General features: G+C 47.8%; 11 non-coding genes across 11 annotated transcripts; all 11 read left to right on the top strand.

The window, feature by feature from the left end:
- The first annotated feature begins 85 nt into the window (after window positions 1-85).
- On the top strand, window positions 86-204 carry LOC126308069 (5S ribosomal RNA). The gene has a single exon (XR_007553998.1). It is a non-coding gene; the product is annotated as a 5S ribosomal RNA (ribosomal RNA).
- Window positions 205-1,665: 1,461 nt separating this feature from the next.
- On the top strand, window positions 1,666-1,784 carry LOC126308068 (5S ribosomal RNA). The gene has a single exon (XR_007553997.1). It is a non-coding gene; the product is annotated as a 5S ribosomal RNA (ribosomal RNA).
- A 1,471-nt stretch (window positions 1,785-3,255) lies between these two features.
- Window positions 3,256-3,374, top strand: LOC126308067 (5S ribosomal RNA). Its single transcript, XR_007553996.1, has one exon. It is a non-coding gene; the product is annotated as a 5S ribosomal RNA (ribosomal RNA).
- A 1,471-nt stretch (window positions 3,375-4,845) lies between these two features.
- LOC126308065 (5S ribosomal RNA) lies at window positions 4,846-4,964 on the top strand. Its single transcript, XR_007553994.1, has one exon. It is a non-coding gene; the product is annotated as a 5S ribosomal RNA (ribosomal RNA).
- A 1,471-nt stretch (window positions 4,965-6,435) lies between these two features.
- On the top strand, window positions 6,436-6,554 carry LOC126308064 (5S ribosomal RNA). The gene has a single exon (XR_007553993.1). It is a non-coding gene; the product is annotated as a 5S ribosomal RNA (ribosomal RNA).
- Window positions 6,555-8,025: 1,471 nt separating this feature from the next.
- On the top strand, window positions 8,026-8,144 carry LOC126308063 (5S ribosomal RNA). The gene has a single exon (XR_007553992.1). It is a non-coding gene; the product is annotated as a 5S ribosomal RNA (ribosomal RNA).
- A 1,471-nt stretch (window positions 8,145-9,615) lies between these two features.
- On the top strand, window positions 9,616-9,734 carry LOC126308062 (5S ribosomal RNA). Its single transcript, XR_007553991.1, has one exon. It is a non-coding gene; the product is annotated as a 5S ribosomal RNA (ribosomal RNA).
- A 1,461-nt stretch (window positions 9,735-11,195) lies between these two features.
- Window positions 11,196-11,314, top strand: LOC126308061 (5S ribosomal RNA). The gene has a single exon (XR_007553990.1). It is a non-coding gene; the product is annotated as a 5S ribosomal RNA (ribosomal RNA).
- A 1,461-nt stretch (window positions 11,315-12,775) lies between these two features.
- Window positions 12,776-12,894, top strand: LOC126308059 (5S ribosomal RNA). The gene has a single exon (XR_007553989.1). It is a non-coding gene; the product is annotated as a 5S ribosomal RNA (ribosomal RNA).
- Window positions 12,895-14,365: 1,471 nt separating this feature from the next.
- LOC126308058 (5S ribosomal RNA) lies at window positions 14,366-14,484 on the top strand. Its single transcript, XR_007553988.1, has one exon. It is a non-coding gene; the product is annotated as a 5S ribosomal RNA (ribosomal RNA).
- A 1,461-nt stretch (window positions 14,485-15,945) lies between these two features.
- Window positions 15,946-16,064, top strand: LOC126308057 (5S ribosomal RNA). The gene has a single exon (XR_007553987.1). It is a non-coding gene; the product is annotated as a 5S ribosomal RNA (ribosomal RNA).
- Window positions 16,065-16,936: the final 872 nt, after the last annotated feature.

The raw sequence follows: 16,936 nt of genomic DNA, 5'->3' as shown, positions 1-16,936 counted from the left end.
TCAAATGTGCCACCGAAAACGGCGATTGCGTGTGTTGGGAGGAGAGGCGAAGCCTTCTTCTGCCGTGCGGCTACTGTATAAGGACGCCAACGGCCATACCATGTTGAATACACCGGTTCTCGTCCGATCACCGAAGTTAAGCAACATCGGGCCCGGTTAGTACTTGGATGGGTGACCGCCTGGGAACACCGGGTGCTGTTGGCTCCCTCTCTTCTTTTAAATTTTATGTCACTACACCTGCCAGCCCTCTTTTCATGAAAAACTCTCAGGTGCGACAAAGATGCTTCCACAAGCATTTTAAACTACTGTATTAAACGTAAGATGCGAAATTACAGTAATGAACTCAGTTTGAACAAGAATGCGCGGAGGAAGAGTGCTAGGATCTCGTTGAAAATAACGAAACACTGCGAATCGACAGATGTGCTCTTGAAACGCGTCAGAGAGTACTGTTTTGTAGGAGCGCTAAATTCCAAAAACTAACTACATTAAAGAAAGACCTGTTCCCGTCCGACCACCGAAGAAAAGCAACAACGTCAGTATTCGGATCGGCGACCGCCTGGGAACTCTGGCTGTCTTCATTTCTTGCTTTCTTGTCACTACTCCTGCCAGCCCTTTTTTCATGCTACCTTTCTCATGTGACAAAGATGCTTCCATACTGATTTTAAACTATCGTAAGATACGATATTAAGGAACTCAGTTTGAAAAGAGTGCGCCAAGTAAGACTTCCAAAGAGTCTCTGGAATAATAAAAACAGTATGAAGTGACAGAAAAGTTGTGAAAAACGTCAGGGCATATTGTTTTGTAGCAGTGCACAAGGGCAAATTTGTAAACAAAAATTTACCTTTCGTCGCTACAAGAGATGTATACTTTGCCGAAAAGCCTGTGTCTTGTGTGCATGTTTTCGCACCTTTCCACGGCACAGCGCAGCACAGAGCGGCACTGGTAGCTCCGAACGCCCGCACACGGCGCCTCGGACTCGCCGGTTCGGGCCGCGCCCATCTCGCAGATGCTTCTCGTACTTGTGCTGTCATATGGACCGCGACCCGAGCGGCAGCGAGCGGCAGTCGGGACAAGTCGGGACGGAAGGGGACAGCCGAGAATGAACCGTGCAAATTACGCAAATATCTGGAAGCGCGACGAGTGTCAGGCAGGTGAGAACGCTTCCCTCTGTCTTCATTTCTTGCTATCTTGTCACTACCCCTGCCAGCCCTTTTTTCATGCTACCTTTCTCATGTGACAAAGATGCTTCCATACTGATTTTAAACTATCGTAAGATACGATATTAAGGAACTCAGTTTGAAAAGAGTGCGCCAAGGAAGACTTCCAAAGAGTCTCTGGAAATAACAAAACAGTATGAAGTGACAGAAATGTTGTGAAATACGTCAGGGCATATTGTTTTGTAGCAGTGCACAACGGCAAATTTGTAAACAAAAATTTACCTTCCATCGCTACAAGAGATGGATACTTTGTCGAACAAACGAATGACAGGCGGTGCAACGAGCAGCTGTGTTGTGCGTCTGACCCACGTGGCGGCGCGCCGCACTGCGCGTCGCCTTCGAGGTGGAAGGACGTGCTTTGCGTCAAATGTGCCACCGAAAACGGCGATTGCGTGTGTTGGGAGGAGAGGCGAAGCCTTCTTCTGCCGTGCGGCTACTGTATAAGGACGCCAACGGCCATACCATGTTGAATACACCGGTTCTCGTCCGATCACCGAAGTTAAGCAACATCGGGCCCGGTTAGTACTTGGATGGGTGACCGCCTGGGAACACCGGGTGCTGTTGGCTCCCTCTCTTCTTTTAAATTTTATGTCACTACACCTGCCAGCCCTCTTTTCATGAAAAACTCTCAGGTGCGACAAAGATGCTTCCACAAGCATTTTAAACTACTGTATTAAACGTAAGATGCGAAATTACAGTAATGAACTCAGTTTGAACAAGAATGCGCGGAGGAAGAGTGCTAGGATCTCGTTGAAAATAACGAAACTCTGCGAATCGACAGATGTGTTCTTGAAACGCGTCAGAGTGTACTGTTTTGTAGGAGCGCTAAATTCCAAAAACTAACTACATTAAAGAAAGACCTGTTCCCGTCCGACCACCGAAGAAAAGCAACAACGTCAGTATTCGGATCGGCGACCGCCTGGGAACTCTGGCTGTCTTCATTTCTTGCTTTCTTGTCACTACTCCTGCCAGCCCTTTTTTCATGCTACCTTTCTCATGTGACAAAGATGCTTCCATACTGATTTTAAACTATCGTAAGATACGATATTAAGGAACTCAGTTTGAAAAGAGTGCGCCAAGTAAGACTTCCAAAGAGTCTCTGGAATAATAAAAGCAGTATGAAGTGACAGAAAAGTTGTGAAAAACGTCAGGGCATATTGTTTTGTAGCAGTGCACAAGGGCAAATTTGTAAACAAAAATTTACCTTTCGTCGCTACAAGAGATGTATACTTTGCCGAAAAGCCTGTGTCTTGTGTGCATGTTTTCGCACCTTTCCACGGCACAGCGCAGCACAGAGCGGCACTGGTAGCTCCGAACGCCTGCACACGGCGCCTCGGACTCGCCGGTTCGGGCCGCGCCCATCTCGCAGATGCTTCTCGTACTTGTGCTGTCATATGGACCGCGACCCGAGCGGCAGCGAGCGGCAGTCGAGCAAAGTCGGGACAAGTCGGGACGGAAGGGGACAGCCGAGAATGAACCGTGCAAATTACGCAAATATCTGGAAGCGCGACGAGTGTCAGGCAGGTGAGAACGCTTCCCTCTGTCTTCATTTCTTGCTATCTTGTCACTACCCCTGCCAGCCCTTTTTTCATGCTACCTTTCTCATGTGACAAAGATGCTTCCATACTGATTTTAAACTATCGTAAGATACGATATTAAGGAACTCAGTTTGAAAAGAGTGCGCCAAGGAAGACTTCCAAAGAGTCTCTGGAAATAACAAAACAGTATGAAGTGACAGAAATGTTGTGAAATACGTCAGGGCATATTGTTTTGTAGCAGTGCACAACGGCAAATTTGTAAACAAAAATTTACCTTCCATCGCTACAAGAGATGGATACTTTGTCGAACAAACGAATGACAGGCGGTGCAACGAGCAGCTGTGTTGTGCGTCTGACCCACGTGGCGGCGCGCCGCACTGCGCGTCGCCTTCGAGGTGGAAGGACGTGCTTTGCGTCAAATGTGCCACCGAAAACGGCGATTGCGTGTGTTGGGAGGAGAGGCGAAGCCTTCTTCTGCCGTGCGGCTACTGAATAAGGACGCCAACGGCCATACCATGTTGAATACACCGGTTCTCGTCCGATCACCGAAGTTAAGCAACATCGGGCCCGGTTAGTACTTGGATGGGTGACCGCCTGGGAACACCGGGTGCTGTTGGCTCCCTCTCTTCTTTTAAATTTTATGTCACTGCACCTGCCAGCCCTCTTTTCATGAAAAACTCTCAGGTGCGACAAAGATGCTTCCACAAGCATTTTAAACTACTGTATTAAACGTAAGATGCGAAATTACAGTAATGAACTCAGTTTGAACAAGAATGCGCGGAGGAAGAGTGCTAGGATCTCGTTGAAAATAACGAAACACTGCGAATCGACAGATGTGCTCTTGAAACGCGTCAGAGAGTACTGTTTTGTAGGAGCGCTAAATTCCAAAAACTAACTACATTAAAGAAAGACCTGTTCCCGTCCGACCACCGAAGAAAAGCAACAACGTCAGTATTCGGATCGGCGACCGCCTGGGAACTCTGGCTGTCTTCATTTCTTGCTTTCTTGTCACTACTCCTGCCAGCCCTTTTTTCATGCTACCTTTCTCATGTGACAAAGATGCTTCCATACTGATTTTAAACTATCGTAAGATACGATATTAAGGAACTCAGTTTGAAAAGAGTGCGCCAAGTAAGACTTCCAAAGAGTCTCTGGAATAATAAAAACAGTATGAAGTGACAGAAAAGTTGTGAAAAACGTCAGGGCATATTGTTTTGTAGCAGTGCACAAGGGCAAATTTGTAAACAAAAATTTACCTTTCGTCGCTACAAGAGATGTATACTTTGCCGAAAAGCCTGTGTCTTGTGTGCATGTTTTCGCACCTTTCCACGGCACAGCGCAGCACAGAGCGGCACTGGTAGCTCCGAACGCCCGCACACGGCGCCTCGGACTCGCCGGTTCGGGCCGCGCCCATCTCGCAGATGCTTCTCGTACTTGTGCTGTCATATGGACCGCGACCCGAGCGGCAGCGAGCGGCAGTCGAGCAGAGTCGGGACAAGTCGGGACGGAAGGGGACAGCCGAGAATGAACCGTGCAAATTACGCAGATATCTGGAAGCGCGACGAGTGTCAGGCAGGTGAGAACGCTTCCCTCTGTCTTCATTTCTTGCTATCTTGTCACTACCCCTGCCAGCCCTTTTTTCATGCTACCTTTCTCATGTGACAAAGATGCTTCCATACTGATTTTAAACTATCGTAAGATACGATATTAAGGAACTCAGTTTGAAAAGAGTGCGCCAAGGAAGACTTCCAAAGAGTCTCTGGAAATAACAAAACAGTATGAAGTGACAGAAATGTTGTGAAATACGTCAGGGCATATTGTTTTGTAGCAGTGCACAACGGCAAATTTGTAAACAAAAATTTACCTTCCATCGCTACAAGAGATGGATACTTTGTCGAACAAACGAATGACAGGCGGTGCAACGAGCAGCTGTGTTGTGCGTCTGACCCACGTGGCGGCGCGCCGCACTGCGCGTCGCCTTCGAGGTGGAAGGACGTGCTTTGCGTCAAATGTGCCACCGAAAACGGCGATTGCGTGTGTTGGGAGGAGAGGCGAAGCCTTCTTCTGCCGTGCGGCTACTGAATAAGGACGCCAACGGCCATACCATGTTGAATACACCGGTTCTCGTCCGATCACCGAAGTTAAGCAACATCGGGCCCGGTTAGTACTTGGATGGGTGACCGCCTGGGAACACCGGGTGCTGTTGGCTCCCTCTCTTCTTTTAAATTTTATGTCACTGCACCTGCCAGCCCTCTTTTCATGAAAAACTCTCAGGTGCGACAAAGATGCTTCCACAAGCATTTTAAACTACTGTATTAAACGTAAGATGCGAAATTACAGTAATGAACTCAGTTTGAACAAGAATGCGCGGAGGAAGAGTGCTAGGATCTCGTTGAAAATAACGAAACACTGCGAATCGACAGATGTGCTCTTGAAACGCGTCAGAGAGTACTGTTTTGTAGGAGCGCTAAATTCCAAAAACTAACTACATTAAAGAAAGACCTGTTCCCGTCCGACCACCGAAGAAAAGCAACAACGTCAGTATTCGGATCGGCGACCGCCTGGGAACTCTGGCTGTCTTCATTTCTTGCTTTCTTGTCACTACTCCTGCCAGCCCTTTTTTCATGCTACCTTTCTCATGTGACAAAGATGCTTCCATACTGATTTTAAACTATCGTAAGATACGATATTAAGGAACTCAGTTTGAAAAGAGTGCGCCAAGTAAGACTTCCAAAGAGTCTCTGGAATAATAAAAACAGTATGAAGTGACAGAAAAGTTGTGAAAAACGTCAGGGCATATTGTTTTGTAGCAGTGCACAAGGGCAAATTTGTAAACAAAAATTTACCTTTCGTCACTACAAGAGATGTATACTTTGCCGAAAAGCCTGTGTCTTGTGTGCATGTTTTCGCACCTTTCCACGGCACAGCGCAGCACAGAGCGGCACTGGTAGCTCCGAACGCCCGCACACGGCGCCTCGGACTCGCCGGTTCGGGCCGCGCCCATCTCGCAGATGCTTCTCGTACTTGTGCTGTCATATGGACCGCGACCCGAGCGGCAGCGAGCGGCAGTCGAGCAAAGTCGGGACAAGTCGGGACGGAAGGGGACAGCCGAGAATGAACCGTGCAAATTACGCAAATATCTGGAAGCGCGACGAGTGTCAGGCAGGTGAGAACGCTTCCCTCTGTCTTCATTTCTTGCTATCTTGTCACTAACCCTGCCAGCCCTTTTTTCATGCTACCTTTCTCATGTGACAAAGATGCTTCCATACTGATTTTAAACCATCGTAAGATACGATATTAAGGAACTCAGTTTGAAAAGAGTGCGCCAAGGAAGACTTCCAAAGAGTCTCTGGAAATAACAAAACAGTATGAAGTGACAGAAATGTTGTGAAATACGTCAGGGCATATTGTTTTGTAGCAGTGCACAACGGCAAATTTGTAAACAAAAATTTACCTTCCATCGCTACAAGAGATGGATACTTTGTCGAACAAACGAATGACAGGCGGTGCAACGAGCAGCTGTGTTGTGCGTCTGACCCACGTGGCGGCGCGCCGCACTGCGCGTCGCCTTCGAGGTGGAAGGACGTTCTTTGCGTCAAATGTGCCACCGAAAACGGCGATTGCGTGTGTTGGGAGGAGAGGCGAAGCCTTCTTCTGCCGTGCGGCTACTGTATAAGGACGCCAACGGCCATACCATGTTGAATACACCGGTTCTCGTCCGATCACCGAAGTTAAGCAACATCGGGCCCGGTTAGTACTTGGATGGGTGACCGCCTGGGAACACCGGGTGCTGTTGGCTCCCTCTCTTCTTTTAAATTTTATGTCACTACACCTGCCAGCCCTCTTTTCATGAAAAACTCTCAGGTGCGACAAAGATGCTTCCACAAGCATTTTAAACTACTGTATTAAACGTAAGATGCGAAATTACAGTAATGAACTCAGTTTGAACAAGAATGCGCGGAGGAAGAGTGCTAGGATCTCGTTGAAAATAACGAAACACTGCGAATCGACAGATGTGCTCTTGAAACGCGTCAGAGAGTACTGTTTTGTAGGAGCGCTAAATTCCAAAAACTAACTACATTAAAGAAAGACCTGTTCCCGTCCGACCACCGAAGAAAAGCAACAACGTCAGTATTCGGATCGGCGACCGCCTGGGAACTCTGGCTGTCTTCATTTCTTGCTTTCTTGTCACTACTCCTGCCAGCCCTTTTTTCATGCTACCTTTCTCATGTGACAAAGATGCTTCCATACTGATTTTAAACTATCGTAAGATACGATATTAAGGAACTCAGTTTGAAAAGAGTGCGCCAAGTAAGACTTCCAAAGAGTCTCTGGAATAATAAAAACAGTATGAAGTGACAGAAAAGTTGTGAAAAACGTCAGGGCATATTGTTTTGTAGCAGTGCACAAGGGCAAATTTGTAAACAAAAATTTACCTTTCGTCGCTACAAGAGATGTATACTTTGCCGAAAAGCCTGTGTCTTGTGTGCATGTTTTCGCACCTTTCCACGGCACAGCGCAGCACAGAGCGGCACTGGTAGCTCCGAACGCCCGCACACGGCGCCTCGGACTCGCCGGTTCGGGCCGCGCCCATCTCGCAGATGCTTCTCGTACTTGTGCTGTCATATGGACCGCGACCCGAGCGGCAGCGAGCGGCAGTCGAGCAAAGTCGGGACAAGTCGGGACGGAAGGGGACAGCCGAGAATGAACCGTGCAAATTACGCAGATATCTGGAAGCGCGACGAGTGTCAGGCAGGTGAGAACGCTTCCCTCTGTCTTCATTTCTTGCTATCTTGTCACTACCCCTGCCAGCCCTTTTTTCATGCTACCTTTCTCATGTGACAAAGATGCTTCCATACTGATTTTAAACTATCGTAAGATACGATATTAAGGAACTCAGTTTGAAAAGAGTGCGCCAAGGAAGACTTCCAAAGAGTCTCTGGAAATAACAAAACAGTATGAAGTGACAGAAATGTTGTGAAATACGTCAGGGCATATTGTTTTGTAGCAGTGCACAACGGCAAATTTGTAAACAAAAATTTACCTTCCATCGCTACAAGAGATGGATACTTTGTCGAACAAACGAATGACAGGCGGTGCAACGAGCAGCTGTGTTGTGCGTCTGACCCACGTGGCGGCGCGCCGCACTGCGCGTCGCCTTCGAGGTGGAAGGACGTGCTTTGCGTCAAATGTGCCACCGAAAACGGCGATTGCGTGTGTTGGGAGGAGAGGCGAAGCCTTCTTCTGCCGTGCGGCTACTGTATAAGGACGCCAACGGCCATACCATGTTGAATACACCGGTTCTCGTCCGATCACCGAAGTTAAGCAACATCGGGCCCGGTTAGTACTTGGATGGGTGACCGCCTGGGAACACCGGGTGCTGTTGGCTCCCTCTCTTCTTTTAAATTTTATGTCACTACACCTGCCAGCCCTCTTTTCATGAAAAACTCTCAGGTGCGACAAAGATGCTTCCACAAGCATTTTAAACTACTGTATCAAACGTAAGATGCGAAATTACAGTAATGAACTCAGTTTGAACAAGAATGCGCGGAGGAAGAGTGCTAGGATCTCGTTGAAAATAACGAAACACTGCGAATCGACAGATGTGCTCTTGAAACGCGTCAGAGAGTACTGTTTTGTAGGAGCGCTGAATTCCAAAAACTAACTACATTAAAGAAAGACCTGTTCCCGTCCGACCACCGAAGAAAAGCAACAACGTCAGTATTCGGATCGGCGACCGCCTGGGAACTCTGGCTGTCTTCATTTCTTGCTTTCTTGTCACTACTCCTGCCAGCCCTTTTTTCATGCTACCTTTCTCATGTGACAAAGATGCTTCCATACTGATTTTAAACTATCGTAAGATACGATATTAAGGAACTCAGTTTGAAAAGAGTGCGCCAAGTAAGACTTCCAAAGAGTCTCTGGAATAATAAAAACAGTATGAAGTGACAGAAAAGTTGTGAAAAACGTCAGGGCATATTGTTTTGTAGCAGTGCACAACGGCAAATTTGTAAACAAAAATTTACCTTTCGTCGCTACAAGAGATGTATACTTTGCCGAAAAGCCTGTGTCTTGTGTGCATGTTTTCGCACCTTTCCACGGCACAGCGCAGCACAGAGCGGCACTGGTAGCTCCGAACGCCCGCACACGGCGCCTCGGACTCGCCGGTTCGGGCCGCCCCCATCTCGCAGATGCTTCTCGTACTTGTGCTGTCATATGGACCGCGACCCGAGCGGCAGCGAGCGGCAGTCGAGCAAAGTCGGGACAAGTCGGGACGGAAGGGGACAGCCGAGAATGAACCGTGCAAATTACGCAGATATCTGGAAGCGCGACGAGTGTCAGGCAGGTGAGAACGCTTCCCTCTGTCTTCATTTCTTGCTATCTTGTCACTACCCCTGCCAGCCCTTTTTTCATGCTACCTTTCTCATGTGACAAAGATGCTTCCATACTGATTTTAAACTATCGTAAGATACGATATTAAGGAACTCAGTTTGAAAAGAGTGCGCCAAGGAAGACTTCCAAAGAGTCTCTGGAAATAACAAAACAGTATGAAGTGACAGAAATGTTGTGAAATACGTCAGGGCATATTGTTTTGTAGCAGTGCACAACGGCAAATTTGTAAACAAAAATTTACCTTCCATCGCTACAAGAGATGGATACTTTGTCGAACAAACGAATGACAGGCGGTGCAACGAGCAGCTGTGTTGTGCGTCTGACCCACGTGGCGGCGCGCCGCACTGCGCGTCGCCTTCGAGGTGGAAGGACGTGCTTTGCGTCAAATGTGCCACCGAAAACGGCGATTGCGTGTGTTGGGAGGAGAGGCGAAGCCTTCTTCTGCCGTGCGGCTACTGTATAAGGACGCCAACGGCCATACCATGTTGAATACACCGGTTCTCGTCCGATCACCGAAGTTAAGCAACATCGGGCCCGGTTAGTACTTGGATGGGTGACCGCCTGGGAACACCGGGTGCTGTTGGCTCCCTCTCTTCTTTTAAATTTTATGTCACTACACCTGCCAGCCCTCTTTTCATGAAAAACTCTCAGGTGCGACAAAGATGCTTCCACAAGCATTTTAAACTACTGTATTAAACGTAAGATGCGAAATTACAGTAATGAACTCAGTTTGAACAAGAATGCGCGGAGGAAGAGTGCTAGGATCTCGTTGAAAATAACGAAACACTGCGAATCGACAGATGTGCTCTTGAAACGCGTCAGAGAGTACTGTTTTGTAGGAGCGCTAAATTCCAAAAACTAACTACATTAAAGAAAGACCTGTTCCCGTCCGACCACCGAAGAAAAGCAACAACGTCAGTATTCGGATCGGCGACCGCCTGGGAACTCTGGCTGTCTTCATTTCTTGCTTTCTTGTCACTACTCCTGCCAGCCCTTTTTTCATGCTACCTTTCTCATGTGACAAAGATGCTTCCATGCTGATTTTAAACTATCGTAAGATACGATATTAAGGAACTCAGTTTGAAAAGAGTGCGCCAAGTAAGACTTCCAAAGAGTCTCTGGAATAATAAAAACAGTATGAAGTGACAGAAAAGTTGTGAAAAACGTCAGGGCATATTGTTTTGTAGCAGTGCACAAGGGCAAATTTGTAAACAAAAATTTACCTTTCGTCGCTACAAGAGATGTATACTTTGCCGAAAAGCCTGTGTCTTGTGTGCATGTTTTCGCACCTTTCCACGGCACAGCGCAGCACAGAGCGGCACTGGTAGCTCCGAACGCCCGCACACGGCGCCTCGGACTCGCCGGTTCGGGCCGCGCCCATCTCGCAGATGCTTCTCGTACTTGTGCTGTCATATGGACCGCGACCCGAGCGGCAGTCGAGCAAAGTCGGGACAAGTCGGGACGGAAGGGGACAGCCGAGAATGAACCGTGCAAATTACGCAAATATCTGGAAGCGCGACGAGTGTCAGGCAGGTGAGAACGCTTCCCTCTGTCTTCATTTCTTGCTATCTTGTCACTACCCCTGCCAGCCCTTTTTTCATGCTACCTTTCTCATGTGACAAAGATGCTTCCATACTGATTTTAAACTATCGTAAGATACGATATTAAGGAACTCAGTTTGAAAAGAGTGCGCCAAGGAAGACTTCCAAAGAGTCTCTGGAAATAACAAAACAGTATGAAGTGACAGAAATGTTGTGAAATACGTCAGGGCATATTGTTTTGTAGCAGTGCACAACGGCAAATTTGTAAACAAAAATTTACCTTCCATCGCTACAAGAGATGGATACTTTGTCGAACAAACGAATGACAGGCGGTGCAACGAGCAGCTGTGTTGTGCGTCTGACCCACGTGGCGGCGCGCCGCACTGCGCGTCGCCTTCGAGGTGGAAGGACGTGCTTTGCGTCAAATGTGCCACCGAAAACGGCGATTGCGTGTGTTGGGAGGAGAGGCGAAGCCTTCTTCTGCCGTGCGGCTACTGTATAAGGACGCCAACGGCCATACCATGTTGAATACACCGGTTCTCGTCCGATCACCGAAGTTAAGCAACATCGGGCCCGGTTAGTACTTGGATGGGTGACCGCCTGGGAACACCGGGTGCTGTTGGCTCCCTCTCTTCTTTTAAATTTTATGTCACTACACCTGCCAGCCCTCTTTTCATGAAAAACTCTCAGGTGCGACAAAGATGCTTCCACAAGCATTTTAAACTACTGTATTAAACGTAAGATGCGAAATTACAGTAATGAACTCAGTTTGAACAAGAATGCGCGGAGGAAGAGTGCTAGGATCTCGTTGAAAATAACGAAACACTGCGAATCGACAGATGTGCTCTTGAAACGCGTCAGAGAGTACTGTTTTGTAGGAGCGCTAAATTCCAAAAACTAACTACATTAAAGAAAGACCTGTTCCCGTCCGACCACCGAAGAAAAGCAACAACGTCAGTATTCGGATCGGCGACCGCCTGGGAACTCTGGCTGTCTTCATTTCTTGCTTTCTTGTCACTACTCCTGCCAGCCCTTTTTTCATGCTACCTTTCTCATGTGACAAAGATGCTTCCATGCTGATTTTAAACTATCGTAAGATACGATATTAAGGAACTCAGTTTGAAAAGAGTGCGCCAAGTAAGACTTCCAAAGAGTCTCTGGAATAATAAAAACAGTATGAAGTGACAGAAAAGTTGTGAAAAACGTCAGGGCATATTGTTTTGTAGCAGTGCACAAGGGCAAATTTGTAAACAAAAATTTACCTTTCGTCGCTACAAGAGATGTATACTTTGCCGAAAAGCCTGTGTCTTGTGTGCATGTTTTCGCACCTTTCCACGGCACAGCGCAGCACAGAGCGGCACTGGTAGCTCCGAACGCCCGCACACGGCGCCTCGGACTCGCCGGTTCGGGCCGCGCCCATCTCGCAGATGCTTCTCGTACTTGTGCTGTCATATGGACCGCGACCCGAGCGGCAGTCGAGCAAAGTCGGGACAAGTCGGGACGGAAGGGGACAGCCGAGAATGAACCGTGCAAATTACGCAAATATCTGGAAGCGCGACGAGTGTCAGGCAGGTGAGAACGCTTCCCTCTGTCTTCATTTCTTGCTATCTTGTCACTACCCCTGCCAGCCCTTTTTTCATGCTACCTTTCTCATGTGACAAAGATGCTTCCATACTGATTTTAAACTATCGTAAGATACGATATTAAGGAACTCAGTTTGAAAAGAGTGCGCCAAGGAAGACTTCCAAAGAGTCTCTGGAAATAACAAAACAGTATGAAGTGACAGAAATGTTGTGAAATACGTCAGGGCATATTGTTTTGTAGCAGTGCACAACGGCAAATTTGTAAACAAAAATTTACCTTCCATCGCTACAAGAGATGGATACTTTGTCGAACAAACGAATGACAGGCGGTGCAACGAGCAGCTGTGTTGTGCGTCTGACCCACGTGGCGGCGCGCCGCACTGCGCGTCGCCTTCGAGGTGGAAGGACGTGCTTTGCGTCAAATGTGCCACCGAAAACGGCGATTGCGTGTGTTGGGAGGAGAGGCGAAGCCTTCTTCTGCCGTGCGGCTACTGTATAAGGACGCCAACGGCCATACCATGTTGAATACACCGGTTCTCGTCCGATCACCGAAGTTAAGCAACATCGGGCCCGGTTAGTACTTGGATGGGTGACCGCCTGGGAACACCGGGTGCTGTTGGCTCCCTCTCTTCTTTTAAATTTTATGTCACTACACCTGCCAGCCCTCTTTTCATGAAAAACTCTCAGGTGCGACAAAGATGCTTCCACAAGCATTTTAAACTACTGTATTAAACGTAAGATGCGAAATTACAGTAATGAACTCAGTTTGAACAAGAATGCGCGGAGGAAGAGTGCTAGGATCTCGTTGAAAATAACGAAACACTGCGAATCGACAGATGTGCTCTTGAAACGCGTCAGAGAGTACTGTTTTGTAGGAGCGCTAAATTCCAAAAACTAACTACATTAAAGAAAGACCTGTTCCCGTCCGACCACCGAAGAAAAGCAACAACGTCAGTATTCGGATCGGCGACCGCCTGGGAACTCTGGCTGTCTTCATTTCTTGCTTTCTTGTCACTACTCCTGCCAGCCCTTTTTTCATGCTACCTTTCTCATGTGACAAAGATGCTTCCATACTGATTTTAAACTATCGTAAGATACGATATTAAGGAACTCAGTTTGAAAAGAGTGCGCCAAGTAAGACTTCCAAAGAGTCTCTGGAATAATAAAAACAGTATGAAGTGACAGAAAAGTTGTGAAAAACGTCAGGGCATATTGTTTTGTAGCAGTGCACAAGGGCAAATTTGTAAACAAAAATTTACCTTTCGTCGCTACAAGAGATGTATACTTTGCCGAAAAGCCTGTGTCTTGTGTGCATGTTTTCGCACCTTTCCACGGCACAGCGCAGCACAGAGCGGCACTGGTAGCTCCGAACGCCCGCACACGGCGCCTCGGACTCGCCGGTTCGGGCCGCGCCCATCTCGCAGATGCTTCTCGTACTTGTGCTGTCATATGGACCGCGACCCGAGCGGCAGCGAGCGGCAGTCGAGCAAAGTCGGGACAAGTCGGGACGGAAGGGGACAGCCGAGAATGAACCGTGCAAATTACGCAGATATCTGGAAGCGCGACGAGTGTCAGGCAGGTGAGAACGCTTCCCTCTGTCTTCATTTCTTGCTATCTTGTCACTACCCCTGCCAGCCCTTTTTTCATGCTACCTTTCTCATGTGACAAAGATGCTTCCATACTGATTTTAAACTATCGTAAGATACGATATTAAGGAACTCAGTTTGAAAAGAGTGCGCCAAGGAAGACTTCCAAAGAGTCTCTGGAAATAACAAAACAGTATGAAGTGACAGAAATGTTGTGAAATACGTCAGGGCATATTGTTTTGTAGCAGTGCACAACGGCAAATTTGTAAACAAAAATTTACCTTCCATCGCTACAAGAGATGGATACTTTGTCGAACAAACGAATGACAGGCGGTGCAACGAGCAGCTGTGTTGTGCGTCTGACCCACGTGGCGGCGCGCCGCACTGCGCGTCGCCTTCGAGGTGGAAGGACGTGCTTTGCGTCAAATGTGCCACCGAAAACGGCGATTGCGTGTGTTGGGAGGAGAGGCGAAGCCTTCTTCTGCCGTGCGGCTACTGTATAAGGACGCCAACGGCCATACCATGTTGAATACACCGGTTCTCGTCCGATCACCGAAGTTAAGCAACATCGGGCCCGGTTAGTACTTGGATGGGTGACCGCCTGGGAACACCGGGTGCTGTTGGCTCCCTCTCTTCTTTTAAATTTTATGTCACTACACCTGCCAGCCCTCTTTTCATGAAAAACTCTCAGGTGCGACAAAGATGCTTCCACAAGCATTTTAAACTACTGTATTAAACGTAAGATGCGAAATTACAGTAATGAACTCAGTTTGAACAAGAATGCGCGGAGGAAGAGTGCTAGGATCTCGTTGAAAATAACGAAACACTGCGAATCGACAGATGTGCTCTTGAAACGCGTCAGAGAGTACTGTTTTGTAGGAGCGCTAAATTCCAAAAACTAACTACATTAAAGAAAGACCTGTTCCCGTCCGACCACCGAAGAAAAGCAACAACGTCAGTATTCGGATCGGCGACCGCCTGGGAACTCTGGCTGTCTTCATTTCTTGCTTTCTTGTCACTACTCCTGCCAGCCCTTTTTTCATGCTACCTTTCTCATGTGACAAAGATGCTTCCATGCTGATTTTAAACTATCGTAAGATACGATATTAAGGAACTCAGTTTGAAAAGAGTGCGCCAAGTAAGACTTCCAAAGAGTCTCTGGAATAATAAAAACAGTATGAAGTGACAGAAAAGTTGTGAAAAACGTCAGGGCATATTGTTTTGTAGCAGTGCACAAGGGCAAATTTGTAAACAAAAATTTACCTTTCGTCGCTACAAGAGATGTATACTTTGCCGAAAAGCCTGTGTCTTGTGTGCATGTTTTCGCACCTTTCCACGGCACAGCGCAGCACAGAGCGGCACTGGTAGCTCCGAACGCCCGCACACGGCGCCTCGGACTCGCCGGTTCGGGCCGCGCCCATCTCGCAGATGCTTCTCGTACTTGTGCTGTCATATGGACCGCGACCCGAGCGGCAGTCGAGCAAAGTCGGGACAAGTCGGGACGGAAGGGGACAGCCGAGAATGAACCGTGCAAATTACGCAAATATCTGGAAGCGCGACGAGTGTCAGGCAGGTGAGAACGCTTCCCTCTGTCTTCATTTCTTGCTATCTTGTCACTACCCCTGCCAGCCCTTTTTTCATGCTACCTTTCTCATGTGACAAAGATGCTTCCATACTGATTTTAAACTATCGTAAGATACGATATTAAGGAACTCAGTTTGAAAAGAGTGCGCCAAGGAAGACTTCCAAAGAGTCTCTGGAAATAACAAAACAGTATGAAGTGACAGAAATGTTGTGAAATACGTCAGGGCATATTGTTTTGTAGCAGTGCACAACGGCAAATTTGTAAACAAAAATTTACCTTCCATCGCTACAAGAGATGGATACTTTGTCGAACAAACGAATGACAGGCGGTGCAACGAGCAGCTGTGTTGTGCGTCTGACCCACGTGGCGGCGCGCCGCACTGCGCGTCGCCTTCGAGGTGGAAGGACGTGCTTTGCGTCAAATGTGCCACCGAAAACGGCGATTGCGTGTGTTGGGAGGAGAGGCGAAGCCTTCTTCTGCCGTGCGGCTACTGTATAAGGACGCCAACGGCCATACCATGTTGAATACACCGGTTCTCGTCCGATCACCGAAGTTAAGCAACATCGGGCCCGGTTAGTACTTGGATGGGTGACCGCCTGGGAACACCGGGTGCTGTTGGCTCCCTCTCTTCTTTTAAATTTTATGTCACTACACCTGCCAGCCCTCTTTTCATGAAAAACTCTCAGGTGCGACAAAGATGCTTCCACAAGCATTTTAAACTACTGTATTAAACGTAAGATGCGAAATTACAGTAATGAACTCAGTTTGAACAAGAATGCGCGGAGGAAGAGTGCTAGGATCTCGTTGAAAATAACGAAACACTGCGAATCGACAGATGTGCTCTTGAAACGCGTCAGAGAGTACTGTTTTGTAGGAGCGCTAAATTCCAAAAACTAACTACATTAAAGAAAGACCTGTTCCCGTCCGACCACCGAAGAAAAGCAACAACGTCAGTATTCGGATCGGCGACCGCCTGGGAACTCTGGCTGTCTTCATTTCTTGCTTTCTTGTCACTACTCCTGCCAGCCCTTTTTTCATGCTACCTTTCTCATGTGACAAAGATGCTTCCATACTGATTTTAAACTATCGTAAGATACGATATTAAGGAACTCAGTTTGAAAAGAGTGCGCCAAGTAAGACTTCCAAAGAGTCTCTGGAATAATAAAAACAGTATGAAGTGACAGAAAAGTTGTGAAAAACGTCAGGGCATATTGTTTTGTAGCAGTGCACAAGGGCAAATTTGTAAACAAAAATTTACCTTTCGTCGCTACAAGAGATGTATACTTTGCCGAAAAGCCTGTGTCTTGTGTGCATGTTTTCGCACCTTTCCACGGCACAGCGCAGCACAGAGCGGCACTGGTAGCTCCGAACGCCCGCACACGGCGCCTCGGACTCGCCGGTTCGGGCCGCGCCCATCTCGCAGATGCTTCTCGTACTTGTGCTGTCATATGGACCGCGACCCGAGCGGCAGCGAGCGGCAGTCGAGCAAAGTC

The sequence above is a fragment of the Schistocerca gregaria genome, unplaced genomic scaffold (genome assembly GCF_023897955.1).
Source record: "Schistocerca gregaria isolate iqSchGreg1 unplaced genomic scaffold, iqSchGreg1.2 ptg000355l, whole genome shotgun sequence".
Lineage (NCBI taxonomy): Eukaryota > Metazoa > Arthropoda > Insecta > Orthoptera > Acrididae > Schistocerca > Schistocerca gregaria.
Note: the sequence above shows the minus strand (reverse complement) of the source record. Positions and strands in the feature narration are given on the sequence as shown.